This window comes from Peromyscus leucopus, chromosome 4, assembly GCF_004664715.2.
Source record: "Peromyscus leucopus breed LL Stock chromosome 4, UCI_PerLeu_2.1, whole genome shotgun sequence".
Classification (NCBI taxonomy): Eukaryota; Metazoa; Chordata; class Mammalia; order Rodentia; family Cricetidae; genus Peromyscus; species Peromyscus leucopus.
In genome coordinates, this window is record NC_051066.1 from 73,204,737 (window position 1) to 73,230,237 (window position 25,501).

General features: G+C 37.0%; 1 protein-coding gene across 12 annotated transcripts in view; it reads left to right on the forward strand.

The window, feature by feature from the left end:
• Lrrc4c (leucine rich repeat containing 4C) overlaps positions 1-25,501 on the forward strand; it is a 1,322,183-nt gene that overhangs the window by 1,292,794 nt on the left and 3,888 nt on the right. For 2 of the 12 annotated variants that reach the window (XR_005091479.1, XR_005091478.1), the window contains one exon: positions 6,929-6,948. The exons of 9 other annotated variants lie outside the window; for them this stretch is intronic. The gene's annotated coding sequence lies outside the window, so the exon portion shown is untranslated. One more of the 12 variants, XM_028877842.2, reaches the window with a different exon arrangement.

Below are 25,501 nucleotides of genomic sequence, written 5' to 3' on the forward strand. Positions count from 1 at the left end.
GTGTGCATGTGTGTGTGTGTGTGTTTGCCAGCCCGTTGCAGATGGTCATTGCTATTGTGATCCACAATTGCTGTTGCTATGTCATGTCTAGGAGACAGCGTTTTGTAGTGATCCTCCCCACCCTCTGGCTCTTTTTAAGACTGAATCATTCTTTCTAAAATGAATCCTTCAGAGAACAAAGACAGATGGTGGGAGAAGAAACCAAGAAGGAATTTTTATCTAAAGTAAGAAAAGTAGGTTAACTACTGATGATTTAAGGAACAGCATACTCTGGCCTCCTTATTCTTTGTTCCTTCCAGATGCCAAGGGGCACTTGGTTGTTTAATATTTTTCATGCACATGTCTAATTGTTTCTCATGGCATATTTACTACATGGTGTGCATTAGAGGAACAATGAATGCAGAAAAATACAGGGTGCTTTTACTTTACATGGTACTGTGCTAACTGAAACTCATTAATATTAGAATTGAGTCCTTAGCTTGCAAGGTTCCATGGTAACTTGAGAGCAAATACAGGGCTATGCAGAGGCGGAACTCAGCTCCATCCAATATGCACAACCTAAGACAAACATGACACAGAGTGAAAGTAGGTCTGTCTTATAAACAATAAATAAGAATCCAGTTTTCAGATGCCTGCATTTTCTGAATGATTCCCTCTGTTGTGATCATTAGGGTGAAACAAAGAAATCACTGATTCCAGTCATTTCCATTATCTGACTTGTCATCACCAAGGTGTCCTCATTATGCACTGTTAACAGGGTTGAGGTTACTTGATACCAGTTTCCAGTTCCAATTAGGAAGCCATCCCTGCTATCTGCATTCTGATTAAATGCGTTGCCTGGAAATCACAGAAAGAGTCTATTCTGTTTCCTCCCCTTGCTTAGATCTCATAAACACAGACTCAATTAAAGAGTTTCCTTATCAGGTTTCTGTGGGTCATTTTACAGAATTTATTAAAGTTCTAAGTCATGCTGAACTGGAAGACTTGTGGCTTACATATTTACTAAGAGTCTGAACTAGATAGCCAGGACTGTTTTAGACAATGAAGTACAAAGAAGTCAGAGCATCTAATAACATGGAATCTTGAGTGCTGGAGAAATTTTTTAAAAAATGAACCTACAAAATGAAACTTTCAAATTAGATATCAGAAAATCATGACATTATATGAGCTGTCTTTTAGGATCATGGGACCTAGTCCAGACCCCTGTTGTTTCAGCGACTTTGATGGAGAACACTCCGTTAGTTCCCTAATGCCAACATTTACTACTGCTTTCTTACTTTGCCCTAAATATATTTTCCTCAGTTTCTTATCTTCCTCTGACACAAAGACAAGCCAATTCCTTCAACTCCTTGTGTACACAAAATGCTACATTGTGTGTCTTCTCACCACTTGGTAGTATTTCATTCCCCTTATCTTCTATCCCACTATGCATCAGCACATATTACTAATAGATGTCAGCTCACACCATATTCTGCTTTGTGTTCATATTTATTTTTATGCAGTCTCCACCCAAACAGTATTTATTTTCAAACTTACATTTTTCTCCAAATTTTGTTCCTTTCTTACTAATGGTGAAGCTATAATGCAGTTCAAACTTTTCTAAAGTTTGGTTTAACTCCTTGAACAGTCGCCTATCAATTAGAGTGTGCTATAAAATCCTTAACAGGAAGGTGGGCCTAAGAGGCAATAGATGAGTATTTTGCCTGGCTCCCAGTAGGCGCTCCACAACCATTACAGAAGGGCAATGTCTGTTTTTCTCTTCCTTAGAATGCTACATTTTTCCATTCAAATCAAGATATGCTACCATATCTCAAGTCTGCATCACCTTCCTGACTTCACAAATGATGCTAGTTCTATTTGAACTAATAATTATCCACTAAGGACACACTCACTCATTCAGGGTAGGGCATGGCATTGGTTTATGACTCAATCTTTTATGCTAGGCTTTTTTAGTGTTCTGTTTCAAATGATCAATGAGAGAGACTTACAGAATTGCAGGAATTCCCTCTAGGTGTTGTGTTGGTAAACATACTTAGACTTATATATTAACAGAGCTGAAGGGAAATTTCAAATTCTCTTTTTCAAAACACTACCATAAAAATGAATCCTAGGCATCTTTAATGATTTTTGCTAGGGGTTAGATATATGTTTTGGCTACTGTCTAGGAAATTAGGGCTATGTACTCTTTAATAATGAACAAGGAAGTAAGCACTCAGTAAACGTTGAAAGGTGGTTTTACAATCTGAATGACTCTGTTTGCTATTTATTCTGTTCAGCTTGCCTCACATAGCAATTTAAATTGCATTACTCATTACAAAAATCCATATGCCTTTTGGGTGCTATTGTTGGCTTGTTTGTTTTTAGCCTATGGAGACAATGATGACCTTGGCACAAGGCATTTCCTAAGGATTAATGAGCAGTTGGGGGTTAATGACTATCAATTCCTCCTAGCTCATCATCAATCCAAAGTAAGCATAGACAACAAAGCCATTAACTGCATTACTAACTTTCTGAAACCAGATTCTTCCCTGCCTGACTTTATAAGGCCTTTTGCTCAAGATGAACTTGTTAGATTTTTCAAAAGCTGTCACTAACCTGGACAGGGACAGAAAAGTAACACACACACACACACACACACACACAAACACACACACGAGAGAGAGAGAGAGAGAGAGAGAGAGAGAGAGAGAGAGAGAGAGAGAGAGAGAGAAACCAATTTTTCTTGATTGAACATATATGCCATATTTGGAAGTACATATACATGTGCAGATATATGCATGTACATCAAATTAGGGGTAATATAAGACAATATAAGAATATTTAGTGTCTGTGGTATAACAAGAGAGCATCATGAAGAGAAACATAACTTTTTATGCTTTGATAACACAATCTGAGAGGTATGTGGACTTGTTTTGTGATCTTTCTGTTCTTATTCTCTACCCTCAATTTCAAGGTCTGAAGAGATTCATCCAATTCATATCCACGGAGGATATAATCTGTGTCCATCTTCTGAAATTATCCTTCCTTCAACATCCTATTTGAGGGTTGTTTTTTAAAATAGACACTGGGCTTTTTGTTACATAGTTTTTGAAATATCATTTTTCCATGATTCTTATCACATTATTGTTCTTCACTGACATTAAAAACCCTAATATTTCCTCATTTGCCATCAGTCATGATCATGGACCCACATCCTGAAAGGTAAATAAACATTAATGCAATTGTGAATGAAAATATCCATTGAGTAGTAAACTATGCTAATATGAAGGAAAGCTATGGAATAGATGCAGCCACATTTCTCCCTTGTTGAAGATTCGCCTGTATCTTATTTTGTCTTTCTATATTTTGATTCTTTTATTGTGGTAAAGGTGTGACTTAGAATAACAAAATGACTGGAACATTGGTGTTTAAAGTATAAGGCAAATATGTATGACACCATGGCAGTCTACAACTCAAGAACCTTTCCTAGAGACATATTTCTTGAAAACTTGGTGAGCAACTGGATTTAATCCTTTCCTCTCACTCACAGGAGTCTATAGTTCTTCCCACAACAGCAGTAAGCATACTTATAAACACACATAAGTAATATATAGAGAGATCCTAGTTCACTAAATTATTTCTAGATCTCTCATATATCCTGTTAGACTGCAGTCTAACAAATATGTGTGCAGAGATCTCATTCTCTGATGAGGCAATGATAAAGTTGATAATTTCTTTGTAAAATAATTACATAATCACATTTAAATAAAAAGTCACATATAATTTCAAAGGGTGTACACATGGTTTGAAAACCACCAGCAAATTTCTTGGGAATCCATAGAGTGTATTATAGTTTTTAATAAAAAAGCAAATATTTAAATAAAGCTCACAATAATGAATCATATTATGAGGACTCAATAGAATGATTCATTTAAACATCAGATTGAGACTGTCAATATTCCCATAGGCTTCTATAGAGGGACTTAAGCAGTCAGAAATAAACAGAGAAAACAATGAAAACAACAATAGATATTTAAATGCCCTTCTATTTTTTCTCTATATTAGCTCTTTTATCGTAATAGTAGCACAGTATAAAAACCAAGACTAACAAACATATGGGAGTTTCACAGATAGACACTGCACACATTTTTATCTCTGAATTATACATTTATTTTCCCTTTGTATTTGCTTAGTTGTTTAAAAAACTGAAAATTGATAACAACCAACTTATATGAGAGATCATGTCTTCATTTTTCATCCACTTGATACACATACATTGAATTTACATGATGCCGTAAAGAGTACTAGGTAGGGAATTTGGGATATAGCTCATCTGCATTATTTTTTTCTTTTTCTTTTTCTTTTTTTCTCATATAATACATCCTTACCACAGTTTTCCGTCCCACCACTCCTCCAAGCTCCTAGCTCCAGTTCCCCTTTCCCCAAGATCCACTCCTCCTCTACTTCCCTTAAAGAAAAAGAAAGAAAAAGAAAAAGAACAGGCCTCCCAGGGATATCTACCAAACATGGCCTAATACATTACAATAAAACTAGGTACAAAACCGCCTATCAAGCAGGAGGAAAAGGATCCCAAGTACAGGCAAGAGAGTCAGAGACACCCTTCACTCCCATTGTTGGGAGACCCACAAGAACAAACAAGCTGCGAAATATTAAGGTATGTGCAGAGGACCTAGCTCAGACGCGTATAGGATCCTTGTTTTTCACTCAATTTTCTGTGAACCCCTAACATCACAGCTTAGTTGATTCTATGGACAATGTTCTTGTGATGTCCTCTATGTACTGACTCCTACAATCCTTCCTCCCCCTCTTCTGCTCTTTTATAGGGTTGCCCTGGCTTCACCTAGTGTTTGTTCCTGGGTCTCTCGATCTCCTCTCACCAGTTGCTAGATGATGCCTCTTCCATGATACTTGGGCTAGGCAGCAATCTACAAATACAGCAAAATATCATTTGGAATGATTTCATTGACTTTTTTTTTCTTTTGCCAGTTGTGTTTCATTCTATCCTGGGTCTCTGGCCTGTGTCACCTCTGGTTCCTGGCCATGTAGTGTCAGGTGTGACCTCCCTCTTCTGCCGTGGATCTCAAGTTGGATTAGTCAGTGAGTGGTTGGTCACTCTGAAAAGTTGTACCACCATTACCCCAGCACATCTTTCAGGCAAGGCAGACTGTTAAGTCAAAGGTTTTATGTCAGGTTTGATGTCCCAGTCACACTGCTAGGAGCCTTGCCTGGTTATAAAAGATGTCTAGTTTGGTCTCCTTCCATCCCTTGCACCTCAGCCTGATCTCTTCTGTTCCCATCCCCACCTGATCCAGTCCACCCACTGCCTTACAGAAGCTTTTCAGTTTAATGAGGTTCCATTTTTGATTGTTGTTCTCAGGAAGTCGTATCTTTTGCCAACATATTCAAGGTATTTACCACCTTCTCTTCTATGAGGTTTAGTGTGTCTGGTTTTATCTTGAGGTCTTGATACACTTGTGAGTTTTGTGCAGTGTCATAGATATAGATCAATTTGCATTCTTATACGTGCTGAAATCTAGTAAACCAGCACAATTTGTTGAAGAAGCTTTTTTTTTTCCATTGAGTATTTCTGGCTTCTTTAACAAAAGTTAGGTGTCCATAGGTTTTTGGATTTGCATATGGGTCTTCAGTTCAATTCCATTTATCCTCCTGTCTGTTTTTATGTCGATACCATGCAATTTTTATAGTAATAACACACACACACACACACACACACACACACACACACACACACACACACACATATATATATATATATGCATATACATATTAAATAAAAAATAGCTCTGTAGTACGGCTTGAAATTAAGGATGATCAAGGATGGTGATACCTCTGGAAGTTCTTTTATTGTACAGGATTGTTTGAGCTATCCTGAATTTTTAATTTTTCTATATGAAGTTGAATATTGTCTACTCAGTGCCTGTAAAGATTTGTGTTGAAATTTTGTTGGAAATTGTATTGAATCAATATATTGTTTTGGTGGGATGGTCATTTTTACTATGTTAATCTTTGAACATGCAAGCTTTTTCCATCTTCTGTTATATTCCTCAATTTCTTTCTTCAAAGACATGAAATTTTTGTCTTACAAGTCTTTTACTTGCTTGGTTAGGGTTACCCCAAGATATTTTATATTATTTGCACCTATTATGAAGGGTACTGTTTCCTGATTCCTTTCTCAGTTCATTTGTTGTTTATATGTAGAAGGGCTTCAGATTTTTGTTGTTGTTGGTAATCTTATATCCAGTTACTTCGCTGAAGGTGTTTATCAGCTGTAGGCATTCCCTACTTGAATATTTATGGGTTGCTTATGTAAACTAGAATATCTCAAAAAAAAAACAACCCAAAACAAAAACAAATCAACAAAACAATAGTTTAACTCTGTTCTTTCCAATTTGTTTCCTCTTGTTTTCTTTCAGTGGTCTTTTTGCTTTACCCAAAACTTCAATTACTATATTAAATAGATATGGAGAGAGTGGACAGCCTTGTCTTGCTGCTGATTTTAGTGGAATTTCTTTGAGTTTTTCTCTATTTAATTTGATGTTGGCTATAGGCTTGAAGTAAATTGTCTTTATTACATTTAGGTATGTCCCTTGTTTCCCTGATCTCATCAAGACTTTTATCATGAAGAAATGTTAGAATTTATTGTGGGGGTATCTTTGTGAATTTCTGTGGGCCTCTCTAGCACTTTGTTTCTTCCTTTTCTCTTGTGGTCTTCATTTACCATGGTCTCCTATTCCTTGTTCTTCCTCTCTGTTCTTGATCCAGCTGGGATCTCCTGCTCCCAGAGGCTCTCTTTCCCTCGCCCCTCGCCCTTCATTACTCCACTCATGTCCAGGTTGTTCATGTAGATCTCAGCCATTTCTCCGTCACTGGGCGATCCTCGTGTCATTCTTGGGGTCCTGTTTTCCAGGTAGCCTCCCTGGTGTTGTGAGTAGCAGTCCAGTCATCCTTGTTCCACCTCTAGTATCCTCCTATGAGTGAGTACATACCATATTTGTCTTTCTGAGTCTGGGTTGGCAATGGTCGAGAGACAGCCGGAACTGACCTACTCTGGTGATGGGATGGCCAAACACCCTAATAGTCATGCCAGAAACCCATCCAAGGACTGAGGAATCTGGATGCAGAGATCCAAGGCTAGGCTCCGGTGGATCTTCGGGAGTCCAATTGGTTGGATAAAGCACAGGGACAAATAGCCAAACAAATGGAAACACATGAACTATGAACCAAAAGGTTGAGGGGTCCCCAACTGGATCAGGCCCTCTGAATAGATTCTCTGAAGTATTCGAAGGCCGCCTGGCCAAACATCCCAATTGTCATGCTAGAAACCCCATCCAATGACTGAGGGAACCGGATACAGAGACCCACAGTCAGGCCCCAGGTGAAGCTCCAGGAGTCCAATTGGTGAGAAAAAGGAGGGTTTGAATGAGCGAGAATTGTTGAGACCAAGGTTGGAAAAAGCACAGGGACAAATATACAAATGAAAGGAAACACATGAACTATGAACCAATAGCTGAGGAGCCCCCACCTGGATCAGGCCCTCCGGATAAATAAGACAATTGATTAGCTTGATCTGCTTGAGAGGCATCCAGACAGTGGGACTGGGTCCTGCCCTCAGTGCATGAACTGGCAGTTTGGAGTCTGGGCTTATACAGGGACACTTGTCTCAGCCTGGGAGGAGGGGACAGGACATGCCTGGCCTGAATCTACCAGGTTGAACTCAATCCTCAGGTGAGTCTCTGCCCTGGAGGAGATGGGAATGGGGGGTGGGCTGTGGGGAACGTGAAGGTGGGAGGTGGGGGGTTGGGGGAGGGGGAAGAACAAGGGAATCCGTGGCTGATATGTAAAATTAAATTTAATAAATAAATTTAAAAAATAAAAAAAGAAATGTTAGAATTTGCCAAAGGCTTTTTCATCATCTAATGAGATATTCATGTGTTCAGTTTTTCTTTCAATTTGCTTATATAGTAGATTGCATTGACTGATTTTTGTATATTGAACCATCTCTGCATCTCTGGGATGACGTCTACTTGATCGTGATGGATGGTCTCAATGTATTTTTAGATGCAGTTTGTAAGAATTTTATTGAGTATTTTTGCATCTATGATGCAAATGCAATGAGGGAAATTGGTCTGTGATTTTCTTTCTTTGTTGAATCTTGGTGCAGTTTGGATATCAAGATGACTATAACGTCATAAAATGAATTTAGAAAAGTTACTTCTGTTTCTATTTTGTGGAGTAATGACATTAGCTCTTCTTTGAAGGTCTGGTAGAATTCTGTACTAAAACCAACCATGGGCTTTTTTCGTTGTTGTTATTGTTGTTTTAGGTGGTAGAATTTTTATGACTGCTTCTATTTCTTTAAGGGTTATATGTTTGCTTAAATTGGTTATCTAATCTTGATTTTTTATATGTATTTTATATAGATATTTTATACAGAGGGAAAATTATCCATTCCCTTTTCAAATGTTGTGGAGTACAAGTTTGTAAAGTATGACCTAATGATTGTCAGGATTTCCTCAGTGTCTATTGTTATGTCCCCTTTCATTTCTGATTTAGTTAATTTGGATATTTTTTTCTCCATCTTTTAGTTTGCTTGGATAAGAGTTTTTCCTATCTTGTTAATTTTTCAAAGAATCATCTGTTTCTTTTATTGGTTCTTTATACTATTCTCTTTGTTTCTATTTTATTTATTGCAGTCCTCACTTGGATTATTTCCTGTCTTCTACTCCTCTTGGCTGAACGTGGTTCTTTTTGTTCTAGAGCTTTCAGGTGTGCTGTTAAGTTGCTGTTATGAGATCTCTCCAATTTCTTTGTGTAGACTTTAGTGCTATGAACCTTCTTCTTAGCATTGCTTTCATTGTGTCCCATATGTTTGGGTATGTTGCAAATTTGTTTTCATTGGATTTCTAGGAAGTCTCTAATTTCATTCTTATTTCTTCCTTGACCCAGCATTCATTCAACAGTGAGTTGTTCAGTTTTCATGATTTTGTATGCTTTCTGTTGTTGAAATCCAGTTTTAATCCATAGTAATCTGATAGGATGCATGAGATTATATCAATGTTGCTATATCCAGATGTTGAGTCTTTCTTTGTGTCTGAGAATGTGTTTAATTTTGGAGGAAGTTGCCTGACAGAAAAGAAAAAGGTATATTCTTTTGGTTTTGGTTGAAATGTTCTATAAATAACTGTTGAGTCCATTACAACCTCTCTTAGATCCAGTATTTCTCTGTTGAGTTTTTGTCTGGATGACCTAAGTGGAGTATTGAAGTCTCCCGCTATCAGTATGTGAGGGTCAATATGTGATTTAAGCTGTAGTTAGTGTTCCTTTTACAAATCTGGGTGTCTTTGTGTTTGGAGCATAGATGATAAGAATTGAAATGTTATCTTGGTAGATTTTTTCTTTGATAAGTATGAAGTGTTCTTCCCTGTGTCTTTTGATCAATTTTGAATTGAAGTCTGTTTTGTGAGATATTAGAATGGCTACATCAGCTTGTCTATTAGGATTTTCACTGGGAAATCTTTTTAAACTTTTGCTCTGAGGCAATGTCTATCTTTGCTTTTGATGTTTATTTCTTGTATGCAGCAGAAGGATGGGTTTTGTTGTCACATCCATTCTATTAGTCTGCATCTTTTTATTTGAGGATTGAGCCCATTAATATTGTGAGATATTGATGACCAATAATTGTTAATTCCTGTTATTCTGTTGTAGATGGTTGTCATGGTAGTGTTTGTGTGTGTGTGTGTGTGTGTGTGTGTGTGTGTGTGTGTGTACTTCCCTTATTTTGGTTTTGTTGGTTTGAGATTATTCACTTCTTGCATTGTCATGGGTGTAGTTTACCACCTTGGGTTGGAGTTTTCCTGCAAGTACCTTCTGTAGGGCTGGATGTGTAGATAGATATTGTTTAAATTTGAATTTATCATGGATTATCTTGTTTTCTCTGTTTATTGTAACTGAAATTTTTGCTGAGGAGAGTAGTCTGGACTGCCATCTGTGATCTTTTAGAGTCTGTTCAGGCCGTTCTGGCTTTTACAGTCTACATTGAGAAGCTAGGTGTAATTCTAATAGGTATATCTTTATATGTTACTTGGCCTTTTTCTCTTGAAGCTCTTAATATTTTCTCTGGTCTCTGTGTTTAGTGTTTTGATTATTGCGGGGTGATTGGACTTTCTTTTCTGGTCCAATATATATGGTGTTCTGTAAACTTTCTTGAACATTTATAGGCATGCCCTTCCAAAGGTGAGGAAATTTTTCTATGATTTTATTAAAAATATTTTCTGGGCCTTTGAGCTGGGATTCTCCTTCTATTCCTATTATTCTTAGACTTGGTCTTTTCATAGTGTCTGAGATTTTTTTTAAAGTTTTATATCAGAAAATTTTTAGATTTAATATTTTCTTTGACCAGTGTATCTATTTCTTTGATTGTTCTTCAACTCCTGAGATTCTCTCTTCCATCTCTTGTTTCCTGATGGCAATGCTTGCATTTGTAGTTCCTGCATGCTTACCTAGATTTTCCATTTCCAGATTTCACTGTTCATGTTTTCTTTATTACTTCCACTCCATATTCAGGTCTTGAACAATTTTATTGTTTCATCCAGCTCTTTGTTTTTTTCTTGGCTCTCATGACATTCTTTAAGGGATTTATTGATCAATTCCAATTTTCATTGTCTTTTCCTTGATTTCTATCAGGGATTTATAAATTTCCTCTTTAAGGATCTTATCATTTTCATAAAGTCGGTTTTATGGTTGTTTTCCTGTGCTTCAGGTCTGTGGGAATGTGCAGGGATTGCTGTAGTAGGACAGCAGGGCTCTGTTGGTGACATATTGCCTCGTTCTTATTGATGCTGCCATCTAGGCATCTGGGTTTGGAATAATTATACATGCAGATGTTCATATCTGAGTTTGTCTTTGTCAGATTGTTTTGCTTTGCTTTGTTTTGTTTTGCTTTGCTTTGCTTTGCTTTTCCCCCCACCTTGCTTTCTGTTCCCTCCCTGGTCTTTTTGGTAGAGTGGCCTGTGTTGAGTGGGAAGTCTCTAAACGAGTTGTAGACTAGATTTCTGGCTGCCTACATGGCCTCTGTTCTGGCTGACTATCCTCAGCTGGAATTATGGGTTAAACTATGTTGATGGGGTGGTAGGGTAGGCACTAAGTGGGACAATTTTGTGGCAGGGCAGGCTATTTGCAGTTCTCATGGCTGGCCTGACCTTGAGTCCAGTATGGTGCCTCCAATGGAGTTGAGGGCTGGGATATGGTGACAAGGAGGAGAAGGCCAGTTGAGGGTGGGCTGGGCAAGCACTAAGAAAGTGGGAGCAGTCTGTGGTCAACCAGCTTACATGGAGTTCTGGGGTACAGCATGACCTCTGGTAGAGCAGGGGTCTCTGCCAGGAAAGTAGTCCTGGATATAGTGACAAGGAGAAGGAGCTTTTGGGGGTAGGCTCAGAGAGCACTGAGTTGTGATGGTGTGCTGATGGGTGTCTTACTTGGAGTTCTCTTTGCTGGCTTGGACTTGGCCTCTGGTGGATCTAGGGTCCATAGTTTTCAACCACTTATTAAATGTTCATTTTCTACTTCATTTTTTCATAGTCTTTATTTATGTTTTTGTTTCTCTTGAAGGAGTGGCAAGAAATAATCATTCAGTGTATTCTTTACCATTTTCACTGGTAAAGTCAATATCTTGAGCTTTTTTGATTCATATGAGTTTTTATTAATAACTTTTATTAATCAATTATTATAAACCACTCTATCAACATGGAACTTAACCAAGAGCTTAAAGTATGATACATACTCAATAATTCAAATATTTACTGCTTAGATATAACCCAGTTCTGTTCTTTAAGACACTCGTGAATAAATAGGATGAACACCTGGACAAACATTGATATTCATAAATAGATTAAATAAGTTTAATCTTGGCTTTACTAACAATTTAGGGAAGGATGGGTTAGTGAGACTGTTGAGGGAATAGAAATAGTTATTGTAAATTGGTTCTGGTTGGGCATAATTTAATGGAATAATCAGAGTGAGGAATCCAAGGCCAAAAGAAGAAAAAAGAACTGAAAAGGCAAAGTAGGATGGCATGTTTAGACTGAAACACTGAACCACTGTGTTGTATTCCTAACAGACAAGTCTGAGACAATAATATGATAGAGCAGCATTGAGTAAGTACCTCACATGCCACACCAAGCCATTGGTTATCAGGAGGATGGCCCCCTCACCCCACACACACACCACCAGAAGCTGTCTGCAAGTATTGGGAGACATTGTAGTTTTCACTACTGGGGTTGATACTGGCATCTAGTGGGTACGTGCAGTAAAAGACTAAGGAAGTACTTCTCAGATAGATTTATCTGTACACTGGTTACCTAGTTCCCCTTTGATGTTAATTTAAGTTACTTTAAGCAAAAAACATTACTGTGAACAATTACTATGGGAAAATATAAAAAGAAAATAATAGTTGTAGAAATAAGGAGGAGCATGTGTTAATGATTTGGTGTCCTGTGAACCTGAAGAAAAAGAGAATAAAAAGAGCAGGATCTTGAGACCCCAGATGTTATAGTATAAGCACAAAGGAAATTGCTCACATTATACCAAGCAAACTTGTTTCTGAGAGATGGAGTGTTTTGCCTGCCTAATCAGAAAGAATAAAATATGGAGAAAAACTTGGAATTTGATGCTCTAAGTTCCCCCTCTCCACTTTGGCTAAGCATTTTGCTAAACAAATAGTTGTAAAAATACAAACATAGTCCTGAACATCTCAAATCCTTCCCTATAATTTGAGAAACAACTCAGTCATTTATATTTCATATTTTCATAAATAATCAATCTCAAAAAGTAGATATAATCAAAAAGATTCTCACACAGCCAGCAGCCTCATGCCAGGCATGTTTATTCTCCTTGCATCATAAGAAAGTAAGCAAACAAGGACACCAAAAGCAAATCAATTTTGTATTTTGCTTTGCCAAGAGGTGACTGATTGTAGGCGTGTTTTGAGATTGAGATGAGTTTGACTTTTTCTTGCTAAGGAAAAAAAATGGAACTATGACTGCCTTCTTAGCCTGTTCATCTATTCTAATGTGCTGCTTTGGATTGTGATAGCAGCTCAAAGACACCATTTTCTTCCATGTATTTTAAGAAAAATGGTCCTAATGGGTCCATGAAGCACATTATGTGGATGATTAAGAGGCCATGCCCTTTAAAGGGCATTTGCAGAAGCCTTGACTAGTTGGCTATATAATTTCTTATCCTCTGCTTAAAAAAAAGGTTTAAAAAGAAAGAAAAGAACAATGGCTGGACCCAGTGCAGTGAGCATCACTTCCCAGTTCTGAAGTGTAGGCAGCTGTCTTCTGAAGCAAGCCATGGAAACAACCTGCTTCCTGTAAGTGGGAACTTTTGATGCAGCCATGTTATTTTAGGCACAAACAGCAGAGGGCATTGTTTGGTCAAACATCAAACAGGGCTGCTAGGACAATAACAAATAAAAAGGAAAATATCTGCTTTCGCTACCTACAAAGCTGGCAAGAAAGAACAAGGAGACAGTGAAACAGTCTTCAGTTCGCTGTGTATGAAGGCTCTTATGAAAGTAACTGCACACCAGGCAAACATCAACACAGTAAAGGAATTCCCCTCTGTAGGAATGGGACTCTACTACCTGCTAAGGATTTGTCACAGGAAGTTCCCTATCACAGAGGTCTCCTGGGAACAATGGGTTTACAGCCTTAAGTGACTCCACCCTCCTGTGTCAGCTGACCCATTCCTTCCTGCATACATGCTTTACCAAATATTTGACCAGTATAATTTCAGGGAAATGTTGCTGAGTTAAGTGGCCATGTCTCTACTCTGAAAATGAACCTTTGACTAAGGTGTGAAGGCAGTAAGAGAAACACTTGTGTATACACGTACATAGCTAATAGTGATACAGTCATGGAAGTGAATTATGTTAATGTTTTTATGGTTGAGTGATGAGGTGTAGTAACCTACAATGGCTTTCTGTGTAGGTAAAATTCTAGATGACACTATCAACACACAAAACAAATATTTCATATTGTGAGCAGAGGGAACCCTACTACCAAGGCATATCAAGTTGAACAATTGGAGAAATTAAGAGCAGTCAATGAAATTGAAGAAATAAAGAGGAGTCAGATAAACCAGAAGGTTCGAGGAACACAACTTAGAAGCCAATTCAGTTTGCATTGCATTCCAAGAATGTGGAGCCAAGATAAGAAGTTCAACTGTAGAATGACGAAAACATATTTATATCTTTAAATTGCACTAAACGTGTTGCATGAAGAGTTAGATATGACAGGACAATTGTGAAAAGGGAGAACCCGATAAAATATTTCAGGGGGTCCAAGTTAGAAATGAAAATGGCACAGATAAGAAAAGAAATACATTGGGGCTGGTCAGGAGGGGTAATGGAGGGCAAGGAATGGGGGATGAGAATATAGGGGAACGAGAGGTTCGAGCTGGAACGGGACAGAGTGGGAGAGCAAGAAAGAAATATCATGATAAAGACATCATGAGACTAGGGAGAAGAAGAATGCTAGGAAAGTTCCCAGGAATCCATAAGGATGACCCCACCTTAGACTACTAGCAATAGCTGAGAGGGTGCCTGAACTGGCCTACACCTGTGATCAAATGGGTGATTACCTTAACTGTCATCATAAAGCCTTCATCCAGTGACTGATGGAAGCAGACGCAGAGATCCACAGCCCGGCACCAGGCCGAGCTCCAGGAGTCCAACTGGTGAGAGACAGGAGGGATTCTATGAGCACGGGATATCGAGACCATGATGGGAAAACATACTGAGATGGCCAGTCAAACTAGTGGAAACATGCGAACTGTGGACCAATAGCTGTTAAGCCCCCGTGGTACTGGACTAGGCCCTCTGGATACGCAAGAAAGTTGTCTAGTTTGAACTGTTTAGGGGTCCCCGAGGCCTTGGGATCCGGATACGTCCCTGGTGCATGAGCGGGCTTTTTGGAGCCCAGTGCCATGGTGGGACATTTTTCACAGCCTTGGTGCAAGGAGGAGGGGCTTAGACCTACCAGGCTCTGCTGACTCCCCATGGGAGACCTTGTTTTGGAGGAGGTAGGAATGGCATGTAGGTTGAGGGGGAAGACTGGGAGGCGGGAGGAGGGAGGAGAGGGGAAATTGTGGTTGGTATGTAAAATGAATAGAAAATTTCTTAATAATAAAACAAAAGAAAAGAAATACTAGGTTATATTTAGGAGCACTCCTGGGAAAACAGGGCCAGCTGTTTGTGAATGCAGACAAAAGCACAGCAAAGGAAAAGCACATTTTTGCCTTGAACAACTTGGTTTGTGGAACCAGCATTGATAGAGGGACAGACGCAGGTTTCTGTGTTTGCTGTGCTGCTTAATTCCTGCAGTCCTCACAGTGTATACTTACTGGGTTTTATCATAATTCCTTAGCAAAAATGTAGCTTGCAGAAGGCTCTTTTAATAAAGATTGAATGAGTAACAGGAAACTAACCCTCCAACAGAAGTCATTTCACTCCAAATCTGGCTTTTCTAACACTGACTCCTGCTGAGAGAAACTAGAAATTCTTCTTCATGTACTTTAATACTTTCTCGGATTGCAAAAGAACAGAAGGTAAATGAGGGCTTACTTCCTCTTTTACACAGTTCCCATGTACATGTGAACGGCAGAAACGATTTGTCCACGACTTCAGGATGATGATTTCTATCATCACACAGTACTCCTTTTGTGGAATTCATATTTCATGTTCTTTGAGATTTTTACTAGTGAGAGTTAATTTGAAACTTTATAACTCAGTAGTCAGGCAAGCAAACTGAAGCCCAGCCCTACACAATTTTAAAGTAATGTGTGGTGTACAGATTATTGAGGTCATTTATTTTTTTTCATTAACTAGTCTTTTCCCTTCTATTTCATTTCACTACGAAGGCAGAAGCCTTCTAAAGCAATGTTCTCATAATCTTCCACCACACTTAAAAGTCTCAAGGTTTTTTTTTTTTTTAATTACATTTATTGAAGCCAATATGAACAAGTTTGTCAGGTGTGCTTACAACTTCAATGCACTAAGCTACCCTTTCAAATTTACCTCTTCTCAATAGAAGTCCTCTGCTTTCACTGTCAGCTTTCTTAACTTTTATTCTCCCTGTTCTGAGTAATCTCATTTTTACCTCCTCCACTACTATACTGCCCCAGTTGTAACATCTTTTTCCTTAAGGACTCAATTAAATCTCTAATCCTCTTCTGAAAATTATAAGATTAGTCATGCCTACATCGGCTTTTGACTATGACTTGCAACATTCAAATATTTCCTACATAAAATTGCAATAATGCACAAATGCATTTGTACACAATTTGATGTTCTAGATGTGAATTGATAGTCTATATTGCAGCTGTAACAAGATAAAAATCCCAGAAGGACTGGCCGATTTAGAGATTTTGTTTGTTCTTAATAATCTTTATTTGATTCTCTGAATCATAGCACTATGTCAGTTGCTATCACATGGATTTTCATCGTTTTAATAACAGCACTCTTTTTACCACAGTTTTACTCATTTAATCATATTCTAATGTCACTTCTAAGCACTAGACTTACATTCTAAAGTTATAAGACAAGCCTCCTTAAAAACACAAGTGTGGAGACAGATTCTTTCTTCTAAAACACACTTTCTCAAATCTAAACATCATTTTGGAAACATTTGCAAAGACACTGTGCTTAACCAAGCAGCTGTATGTTGACTTGACAGGTCAAGTCCCTGGGTTGCAGCCATTTAAATAGTGTAGTGTTTTCATTACATTTACACAGAGGGTCAACCTGGGGCATACTTATATATAAAAAGATCCTTGAAATTCTGCAGGTCTGTGTACTTCTGCACACGGACTTAGAGGGAAAGCTCAACATTCTTCCAAGGTTGGATTTAGAAATAGAGGGAGAGAGAAGAATGATATTAGGAAATACTGATAAAACAAATTGATTTGAAAAGGTGAGCTTCCTTTGGTAATAGTGTGATTTAATTTGTACCTTTTTTTCTCTTCTAGCACTCTTTAAATACAAAGAGAGGTTGGAGAAATGATTTTTCAGGAGAAAATCTTTTTGTCATGGTGGGAATAAACTTAAATAATTCTCTTACAATCAATTCAGGATAACTGGTTAATTTTCTGAGGAAGATTCAAGATGTATAATGTTATCATAAATTTGTATTTTTCAACTTCCTTTGTCTTTTCTTTAGTATTATCCTAAGGTATGAATTCAAGAGAGAGAGAGTAGGAGTAGAAGAGAGTGGGGATTTATCAGAATAGATTTAATTGCACATAACCTGGGGGTGGGGCTCAAAAAAACTCTACACAGTCAAGTATCAATGGTTTGATAGGATTTTAAAAAATGTCCACAGGAAGAACCATTGCTATGCAAATTAATTCAGTTGCTTATAACAACATCTAACTAGTAAGTACTTTGCATTTTTCTGTTTTGTTTTGTTTTTCTTTTTTGGTATATAAGCTTCAACTCTGGGCTGGCTTCCCTTTGACATAAGATGGTTGCAACTCTAGGTGTCTTTTCTTCTCAGAGTATTCCAGAAATGGAATATAGAATCATATGTCCAGCCTTATTCCCCCATTTTGTTATTTTTGAGAGGAAAATGTTTCATGGTCTACTAAGCTGACAGTTCCTTGTATCTACTGGCTAACTTTTGTCCTATGTCCAGTATTAACCAGCTTTTAACAACAGAAGTCATTCTGCCAGTTCTTACTTAGGTAAGAAGCTAACAGTTTACACCCTATGTGCTGGCCTGAAATGTCTCTCCTATGTGCCCTGAAAGTTAGAAATATTTTTGAATTCTTAGCTGTTTGGGTTGAGGTAAGAGGGATTATATTTTGAAAGTTGTGACAACTACATGAAAAATCTGTGCCCATAAATAGCTTGACTGGAGCACAGTTAAAACCACTGGTTGATATGGCAGTCCATGACTGCTACAAGGGCAGATTTCAGTGACTAAAATATTTACTGTGTGGCCATTTTCAGAAAAGTTTGCCTATAAATATAGGTTCATTCTTCTTGGTGATGGATTCTAAAGAATTTAGTTATCCTCAGAAAGATTGAAAAAGTAGAATGCTGTGTAGAAAACATGTAGGTATAATGGATTTTAGCAGATGTTCAATTACAATATAAAAAATTAATGATTTTTATATGACAAAAATATTCTTAAAATAATTCTATCTCAAACTATTAAAACATCTGAGTTCATTCCTTACTATGATAAAGGAGAAAAGCCCCTCAAAACCATTTGACAATGTAAATGAGTATAGTGATAAAGATCTTTTCATACTTTATTCAAACTGGAAAAATTAGACTTGAGGATGATTTTTCAGTGGGAACTTGATTGGCACTAAGACATAACAATGTAAGGGGATGAACATAACAAGGTGCTGTGAGAGATGTTATTGATCTTAGAGTACAGATCTCTGTGGAAGCATTCCAGGATAAAGTTAATGCATCTAAGCTAGGGATAACATTCAGTAAATTGTTTCCCCAGCATACAGGAAGCCCAGGGTTCTATCACCAGTATCTCATAAACCTGGCATGTTGGTGCTCCCTTGCAGTGTCAGGATTAGAGTAGTAAAGGTAAGAGGATCAGAAGTCCTAGGTAACTGAGGTAGTTAAGGAATAGAGAATTTTAAATCAGCCTGGTCTATATGAGATGGTCTCAACCAACCTACCAAGCAACCATCAAAAAGAATGGATTACTGGAATATCCTAAAAGACCCAATGAAAACATTTGCTCTGATAAGACAGTCTCAGAACAGGAATTAGCTGCTATAAAGACAGTGAATGAGTATTGAGAGATAAACTACTAGGTAAGTATACTGATAAGTCATTAGGTGTTGGTTCAATAACCTGTCCATTTAGTCAAATAATCCAAGTAGCTTCTGCCCTAACCTGTGAACTATCTAGCCACAGATTTCTGGCCATAACAACAGTACCATATATCAGTTCTTTCTTGTGGAGGCTGGTTATTCCCATAACATTTGTGCCACTATTTCACCACTGGGCATATCTTGTTGGGGTGGTTGTTATTGTAGCTAATGGCATTCATAGGTGGTTGAGATTGGTGATTACTTTTCTCCTTTTGTAGCATCATAACACCTTCCAGAAGTGAGAGCTATCTAGTCTATCTAGTCAGAATGAAGTTTCTAGTTCAGTACCAACTTGATTTCACCATGTTTTATAACTTAATTATGAGATATCTTTTTTTAATTATATATATATATATATATATATATGTATATGTATGTGTATATTATGTTATTTTACAATACCATTCAGTTCTACATATCAGCCATGGGTTCCCCTATTCTCCCCCCTCCCACCCCCTCCCTTACCCCCAGCCTACCCCCCATTCCCACCACCTCCAGGACAAGTCCTCCCCCGAGGACTGCGATCAACCTGGTAGACTCAGTCCAGGCAGGTCCAGTCCCTTCCTCCCAGACTGAGCCAAGTGTCCCTGCATAAGCTCCAGGTTTCAAACAGCCAACTCATGCAATGAGCACAGGACTTGGTCCTACTGCCTAGTTGCCTCCCAAACTGATCAAGCCAATCAACTGTCTCACCTATTCAGAGGGCCTGATCCAGCTGGGGGCCCCTCAGCCTTTAGTTCATAGTTCGTGTGTTTCCATTCATTTGGCTATTTTTTTTTCAATAATTGAGTAAAACTGAAATTTATTATAAGCCACAGTCGTCCTAGGGACCTCCATGCTATATATATATAGCCACTATGGTTCTATGGGTCGTGGTCTGATTGTTCTTTATTTTATATCTAGAATCCACCTATGAGTGAGTACATACCATGACTGTCTTTCTGGGTTTGGGTTACCTCACTCAGGATGATTTTTTCTAGTTCCATCCATTTGCCTGCAAATTTCATGCTAATTATGAGATATCTTAAGCAGTACCTTTTGTCATTAAGTTTCAGGACAGAACTAAGAAATGACAGTAGCCTATAATGTTTGGTGATCAATGGGACTCTGTCGGCAAATAAATCTAAAATAAATTAGCCATTCCTGGTCCTAGAGTTTTGATTTGTCAGTCTCTATTGTCTAGTAGAGACATTGTAAACCTGTTAAATAGCAAATATATTTAGCTTTAAAATATTTGAAGGTTTCCATACAACTTCTTCAAGAGACTATAATGCTAGTTACATATTATCACACTATACCCTACCCTACCATCTCCACTCTATTTATTCATTCCTATTCCATTATTCCAATTTCTCTATTATATCCTTTCATTCTATTTCCTCTCTCTTGAATATATCCTATCTGTGACCCCTTAATAGTTTCTTGATATAAATGGGTATTCCAAATGAAATATACATACCTAAAGATTCAAAGCTGGCATCCAAAGGTAAAAAAAAAAAAAAAAAAATGCAACATTTTTCTTTCTGAGTCTGGGCTATCTTATATAAGACAACTATTTGCAGATACATCCACTAACAGTTAATTTCATAATTTTAGCAATTGAATAATATTGCATTTTATATATGTAACACGTTTCTATTACCATTCATCAGTTGATGGGAATATAAATTGTTTCCATTTCATAGTTATTGCAGCTACTGTAGCAATGAACATGAAGGAACAAGTATCTCAATAAGAAGATATAGATTATTTTGGGTATATGCCCAAGCTATACCTCTGGGTATAGCTATGCTATGTGGAAGATCTATTTCTATCTTTTGGTGAACATCCACACACTAATTTCTACAGTAGCTGTACAAATTTGCACCCCTATAAGCAGTGAATATGCATTTCCATTTTTCCATAGTCATGCCAGTATATGCTAACTTCAAAAAAATATTTTATCCATTTTGAATGGGTAAGATGAAGTCTGAAAATAGTGTTGATTTTCATTTCCTTGAAGGCTAAATATGTTGAACATTTTAAATATACATCTATCAGTAATTTTCATTTCATCTTTTGAGAACTCTCTGTTTAGTTCCTTTTCTCAGTTTCTAATTGGATTTTTTTTTCTTTGTTCAGTTTTCTGCATAGCTTGTACATTTTCAATACCAATATTCTTTTAGAAGTATAACTGGTAAATATTTTTCCTATGGTATAGGATACCTCTTCACTCAAATGGTGGTGTCTTTTGCTGTATAGAAGTATTTTAGTTTTTCATGGTATCTTATGTAGTATTCAGGTTTCTCTAGTGGAATAGAACTTAAACAATGAATCTATATATACAAAAAGGGGATTATTAGAATTGCTTAAAGGCCATAACCCAGCTAGTCCAACAATGGCTATCTACCAACAGAAAGTCCAAGAAACAGCAGTTATCCACTCTGTGAGGTTGGATGTCCCAGCTAGACTTCAGCATATTTCAGAATTCTGAAGAATGCCAATTAAGGAATGGACTTTTAAGAGAGGGCAAGCAGGCAAAACTCAAATGCCTTTTTATTCCAATTCTTTTATATAGTATGCCAGTACAAGTTGTTGTCCATATTAAAGGTGAGTTTCCCCACTTCAAATGATTAATTAAGAAAAATCCCACATAGGTATACCTTGTCACTTGACTTGTGTTTTAGTTAATTTGAGGTGTTGTCAAGTAGACAACGAAGTAGAGCCATCACATCCCACTGGGCAACTATTGGTCTTAATTACTGAACTACCAAGATCCTACAGAGAAAATCCTTTTACATGCTTATAAATTCAATCATAATCATCATTTTTAACTTCTATCAGTCTCAAGTCATAGAGTTTATGATAAAGTTCTTAACCTACTTGGAGTTCAGTTTTGTGCTGGATGAGGGAAACTTCTCTTAGTAGACAGCAGTTAGCAATCCATATCTGTTGAATGTTTAGAGAATACGAGAATATGGAGTGCTCAGCCCTAAATGAGACATCTACATCTCACTCACATCTTTCCAAGGTTCAGAGCTCATCATGAAAGAGGGTCAGAAAGATTGTAAAAGTATGAAGTGTTGGAAACAGGTTTTTCCTGTTTGTGTTCATGTATACCATGAAACTGGGGTTCCCTGACACGATAGGGCAGTTACATGGATGAACTCACAGTGGTTGTAAGAACATGTAAAAGGCCTATATAAGTTCATGTCAGACAAAATTTCAACATGGATTGGAGAGATGCAGAAGTCTCAATCCTTGCTGAGGATTTATGAGCAATTGATTACTACAATGAGACAAAGAGTCAGTTTTCTTTAAAGGTGTGACTCCTGTTTGTTTGATCATGTTCTTTAGAGTTCCCATACTCCAGAGAATTTGGGAAGCAAAATTTGAAGTATGAGTTAAAAAAAGAAGTCAAAAATTTAGATGGCATATTAGTTAGGTTTTCTAGAGGAACAGAAATTATACATACATATATACATACATAATATACATATATATGTTCTCTCTCTCTCTCTCTCTCTCTCTCTCTCTCTCTCTCTGTGTGTGTGTGTGTGTGTGTGTGTGTAGAAAGGAGATTTATTAAAATAGCTTATAGGATGTAGTCCAGCTAGTCCAATAATTGGCCATCTACCAAAGGAAGTTCCACAAATCCATTATGTTCTATCCATAAGACTAGTTGTCTCAGCTAGTCCAGTATATGGCAGAATCCAGAAGAATTTGTTCCTAAAGCCAGTGAAGGAATAGACTTGCTAGAGAGCATAAGAATAAGCAGGCAAAGAAAGAGAACTTCCTTCTTCCATGTCTTTTATATAGGCTGTCAGCAGAAGAGGTGGACCAGATTAAACATGAATCTTCCCAACTCAAAAATCTTGATTAAAGGTATATCTTTTCACCTAAAAAATCTGGATTAGAAGTGGTCTTGCCCAATTCAAATGATTTAATTAAGAAATAAAAATCCCTCACAGGTGTGCCCAGTCATTTGTGGTTCCATAAATTCCAGATGTAGTCAAATTGACAAAAATAACCATAACATATGGGGGTTCAGGTAGGGAAGAGGGAGTTAATATGAAAAAATACATTTTATGAAATTCTCAATCAATAAAAAATATAATTTGAAACACAAAGAAAAATGAAGAAGTCCTGTTGATATAGTCTCTTTTTCTCTCTGTTTGTGTGTGTGTGTGTGTGTGTGTGTGTGTGTGTGTGTGTGTGTGTGTGTGTGTGTGTGTGAAAGAGAGAGGGAGAGACAGAAACAGAGACAGAGAGAGGGGGTGCAAAGATGCAGGGGCTGTATTTGAGATTATCATTATTAAGATTCATTTAAGATCAAGAGTTTCGGTGCTTCATGTTTATTAAGAATAATTAAGTGTATATGTGGATAGTCAGGTATTTTGGATTTACTTACTTCATCTATCTACCTCCACTTTCTATACTAATTCCAATGTCTATGCTCAGCCTGTATCAACCTAGCAAAAAGACTGTGCTAAACAAAGCATTCCCCGTCAGTCCACTTTTCCAAATGCACTAGGTTATCAGTGCATGGAATTCATAGGTGGGAAGAAAGGAATATTGACAAAGTCAAGAAATCCTTCAGAATATAGCTAAAAGCATTGTAGTTTAATTCAAAACCCACACAAATCCATTTGTAAGTAAATGTGAGATGGAATGTAATGGATAATGCATAGCTTAAATTGATTTCCTTTTGACATTGATAAAATGATTTTATAAAAGATGTTGAAGTTTGGCTTTTGATGCAAAATAACATAATTTAGATTTTAAAGTAGAAAATCTTTTGTTGATATTAGTTTATTTGATTCAGTTCAATGTACTAGAATTATTTGCTATAGGTTAAAAATTAGCTTTGAACCAAGTATAATTCATAAATCATTACTTATGACTGATTCATCAAAAACTTCATAAATTGCAATAATACAATGACCTTGAAGGGAGCCAGAAATAGAAGCTACAACCCAGCCTTGGTAAAGAGGAAAAAGAGACTCACATCACCTGGAAGTAACAACTGTATTCATATGTCCATGTTTTCGTGTGTATTCATGATCATGTCAGCTATTCCTTATATAACATCAATCAGGAGATATTTAAACAACCATTGAAAAAGAGGAAAATCACAGTGTTTTCTGGAAAATAAATGAATCTGATATTCATTGTGTTAAACAAAAAAGCTAGACAATTATCGCATGTTTTCTTTTATATGAAGATTGTAAGGGTGTGTTGAAGGAATAAACAGAATGTCTTTACCACTTAATTTTTAAGATGCATTAAGGGAATATTCTATATTACCTACCATAGGCAATAACTTGTATTATGTGACAGTCTTATCAAAGAAAGTGAATAGCAGTGCTACCTTTCAATGAATATACAAATAAAAAGTTGAAATAAGCCTCCCAGTTTTAACGGCACAGAGATTTGCAAATTGGTATGAAATCCATTCTCTATTGAGACCTATTGTATATAAAATGTGGCAAGTGACAGAGGAAGGACTTATTGTCTTTACAACTATGTTTTTACAACTAACCTATACTGCTCCAGTCCCCAGGATTTTGTAAGGAGGGTCCTGGTATGTAAAATGAAAAAAAAAAAAAGGAGAGTGGGAAAGGGCACTGAGATGCCAACCTTATAAAAAACATGAATTGGTTCATTAATAAATGACTTTGAAATAAAATCTTTTATTTTTAATGACTTTAATTTAATCCATATTGTAGAAAATGAATTTGCATGTAAAACTGTCCATAGTCAAGATTGCTGCAAGTTACAATATTTTCTAATGAAAATATAAACAGGATTTAAAATGTTTATTTGTATTAGTTCTTTGAGAATTTCATATATCATCTTATTTTCATCATATTTACTCTCCTTTACCCAGTTCTTCCCAGATCTACATCCTCCTTCCCTTCTCTCCTGATTTTGTGCCCTCTCCCCTACCCATTTGCCAGCGCTGGGCTATTCTGGCATTGGAGCCTGGCGCCAATATTTTGTCTCATAGTGATGAACATAGATTATTATTCATATCTATTTCCTTGATATTTTACCATTTAAATTTATATTCCTCCAGGGACAAGGATTCCATTCCTTGTCTTTATATTTCTAGTAATGAGCAAGATGTCTGGCTGAGAAACTCCAAAAGTAGAAACATTGATGATAATAATAAAAGGGTCTAACATTTACTCATTTTTCACAACATGGTAGATATATTTTAAGTCCTTTAACTGCATTAGCTTTTATACTCACAACCTTGAGGAGTGAGTGATGGTGCCATTTCTATTTTACCAGTGAAGAGAAGACACCGGGCCATAGAATGTATGAGTAACTTGCTCAGTGTTATAACTAATACAAACTAATCTTGTCCACTTTTCATTAGAATGTTGTGAACTTCTAACCTCCTTACTTCTTTCTTTCTGAAAGGTTCATAGAAACAACAAAAATAAGTAACACCTATTTTTCTGTAAATCAAACTTGACATTTATGTAATTAAATTAGTAATTGACCCTTCCACTGCAGACATCAGCAGATTCCATTACACCAAGTTACATATGTGAATCATTATGAAAGCTCATATTCACATATATATGTATAT